General features: G+C 39.3%; 1 pseudogene; it reads left to right on the top strand.

Annotated features, from left to right (window-relative positions):
- The first annotated feature begins 2,024 nt into the window (after positions 1 to 2,024).
- Positions 2,025 to 2,964, top strand: LOC126059439 (putative olfactory receptor 2W6; annotated as a pseudogene).
- Positions 2,965 to 3,521: the final 557 nt, after the last annotated feature.

Here is a 3,521-nt window from a genome sequence, read left to right on the forward strand (position 1 = left end):
CCTCAGATGCTACTTACCAAAGTAGAATGTAGAACATTTTCTTTATAATCTATGTTATGCCAATTGATTTAGACGTTCCCGAGATCATGGTCCCCACAGCCCTCAGCCCAGCAATTTGGTCCCTCAGGGATTTTGGATGTGTCTACGGAGCTTCCATGATTCTGCCTTGGTCAAGTTATACTGACTTCCTTGATATTGTGTACTGTCTTATCCTTCACCAAATTTACCACTTATCTATTGTCTATAGTGTTTTTCCATCCCCATCCCTACCCTCTCTTGTAACCATCAAAGATTCTTCCTTTTTATGTGTAAACCTTTTCTTGAGTTTTTACAATAGTGGCTTCATACAATATTTGTCCTTTTGTGATCGACTTTTTCACTCAGCATAATGCCCTCCAGATTCATCCATGTTATGAGATGCTTTGCAGATTCATCATTGTTCTTTACCCTTGCATAATATTCCATTGTGTGTATGTGCCTTAGTTTATCCATTCATCTGTAGATGGGCATCTAGGTTGTTTTCATGTTTTGCTATTGTGAACAACGCTGCAAAGAACTTGGGTGTACATATGTCTATTCATGTGACAACTCTTATTTCTCTAGGGTATATTCCTAGGAGTGGGATTGCTGGATAATATGGTAGTTCTATTTCTAGCTTTCAAAGGATGAGCCGTATCATTTCTCAAAATGGTCCTAACATTTTGCATCCCCACCAGCAATGCATAAGAATTCAGATCTCCTCACAGCCTCACCAACATTTGTTATTTTCTGTTTTTTTAATTCATTCCAGTAATGCCAAAAAAAAAAAAATTTTTTTTTTTTTTTTTTTTTTAATTCCAGAGTGAGATGATATCTCATTGTGGTTTTGATTTACTTTTCTCCAGTGGCTAGTGATTGTGAGCATTTCCTCATGAGTCTGTTAGCTGCTTGAATGTCTTCTTTGGTGAAGCGTCTGTTCATTTCCGTTGCCCATTTTTTAATTGGATTATTTGTCTTTTTGTTGTAGAGGTGCTCAATTTTCTTGTAGATTTTAGAAATTAGACCTTTGTTGGATTTGTAATAACCCCAAATTTTTTCCCAGTGTGTAGGTTGTCTTTTTACTCTTTTGGTGGACTCTTTTGCTGAGCATAAGTGCTTAATTTTTAGAAGATCCCAATTATGTAGCTTATCTTTTGGAGTTTGTGTGCTGTTAGTTATAGTTTGTATCCTGTTAATGCCATTTATTAAGGCCTTTAGCTTTGATGCTGTTTTTTTCTTCTATGATCTTTATAGTTTTTGACTTTATATTTAGGTGTTTGATCCATTTTGAATTAGTTTTTGTATGATGTGAGGTATGGGTCCTGTTTCATTTTTTTTTTTTTTTTTTTTTGCAGATAGACATCCAGTTTTGCCAGTGCCATTTGTGAAAAAGACTGTCTTTTTCCCATGTGGTAGACTTGTCGAAAATCAGGTGACCCTAGGTAAATGGATTTGCATCTGGGTTCTCAATTCTGTTCCATTGTTCAATGTATCTGTTGTTGTACTAATACCTGGTTGTTTTGACTACCGTAGCTGTATAGTAGGTTCTGAGGTCAGGTAGTACGAGTCCTCCTACTTTATTCTTGAAGCATGTTTTGCTCAGTATGCCACATGACAAATTATTTGGAATACAACCAAAAAACAACTCTCGCTTGCAGCAATCTTCTCCAATCTTAACTCTTCTACAAGGTTTTCCCAATCAATTAGAAATTATTTGTGAAACTCTACCTTTTAATGAATCTTCCTTTTCAAAGAGATTTTACTTTCTACCTTGCTAGTTATTATTTACATACATTGTTCACCTCCACTTCATTTATCCTCTATTACATGCTGTCTTGCATATAATAGGCATTCCATAAGTGTTTGCTGAAGAAAGTAATGCAAGGGCAAATTGTTTTCCTAGCCTCACAAACCCAACTAATGGAACTTAGAAAGTATTGGATACAGTCTTTGTTTGCTTTCTTATTCAATCCTTTTGTTTGTTTCCATAATAGCTGGTGAAGATTATGGGAAGAGAAAATGACAGCTACATACAAGCATTCATTCTGGTGGGTTTTTCTGATCAGCCAGGACTGGAGATAATTCTCTTTGCTTTCATCTTGCTCTTCTATATTCTGACACTGGTAGGTAATACTGCCATTATTCTCTTGTCAGTAGTGGATATCAGGTTCCACATGCCTATGTACTTCTTTCTTGGGAATCTCTCTTTCTTGGACCTCTGCTTCACGACCAGCATCATTCCCCAGTTGCTATGGAACATTTGGGGTCCAGAGAAGACCATCACCTACCATGGCTATGTGACCCAACCACATCTATATGGTTTTGGGTTCAACTGAGTGTGCCCTCCTGGTTGTCATGTCATATGACCACTATGTGGCTGTCTGCCATCCCCTGCACTACACTGTGGTCATGCACGCACTTCTCTGTCTGCAGTTGATGACTGTGGCCCAGTGCTGTGGTTTTCTAAACTCCTTTGTTATGTGTCCCCAGACAATCCAACTCTCTCCATGTGAGCGTCACAGGGTGGACCACTTTCTGTGTGGGATACCTGCTCTTATTGCCACGTCTTGTGAAGACACCATGCTGGTAGAAGCTTTTGCCTTTGTTCTGGAGGTTGCTTTTCTCCTGGTACCCCTCTCCCTGGTCCTCATCTCCTATGGCTTGATTGCTGAAGCTGTGGTGAGGATCAAGTCAGCAGCAGGGTGCAAAAAGGCCTTCAACACCTGTTCTCACCTAACAGTGGTCTCCCTCTTCTACGGCACCATCATCTACATGTACTTGCAGCCAGCCAACCGCTACTCTCAAGATCAGGGCAAGTGTCTCACCCTCTTCTACACCATCATCACTCCCAGTGTCAACCCCCTCATCTATACTCTGAGGAACAAGGATGTGAAGGGGGCTATGAAAAAGCTTCTGGGGAAGGAGAAAGGGACTGGAGAAGCCTAAAGTGAGGGTAATATTGAATGTAGGTTATGTGCCAGGATTACTGTCTTACATATATCTACAACCATATGGAGAACTAATATTCAAAGTGTGGAATGAATACACAATCTTTTTGAGTTTGACTCCATAATCTGCCCTCTGGATGTTAAGTGGCTTCTCTCTGTTTAAAGTTGTCTGCTTTAGGATATCTCTGCTCTACTTTACATTGTATCCATAATCGCAGTGTACTTTTAGAACTAATTCCAAGCACACCAAGGTACTGGGAAGCCTGAAGAATACATCACAGGGTGCCAAATAAAAAGTAAGGACATGCAAGTGCCCTTTACCAAAGCTCCTCATCAACAAAATCATAGTACTCTGTTCTAGACGTAGGTTGGTTATCTGAGAATGGTGGTGGTGGGAGGGTGTTCTTTAACATGTTTTTTGAAAAGGAAGAGTATGTTCAAAGTCATTTACACATTCTCGATCTTTTCTCATAGCTAAGATAGCTTACTAGAGTTAAGAGTACAAGTCTTTGGAAAGAACAAAGCCGACAACATACATCAGGACAGAATTAATGA

The sequence above is a fragment of the Elephas maximus genome, chromosome 16 (genome assembly GCF_024166365.1).
Source record: "Elephas maximus indicus isolate mEleMax1 chromosome 16, mEleMax1 primary haplotype, whole genome shotgun sequence".
In the NCBI taxonomy this organism is placed as follows: domain Eukaryota; kingdom Metazoa; phylum Chordata; class Mammalia; order Proboscidea; family Elephantidae; genus Elephas; species Elephas maximus.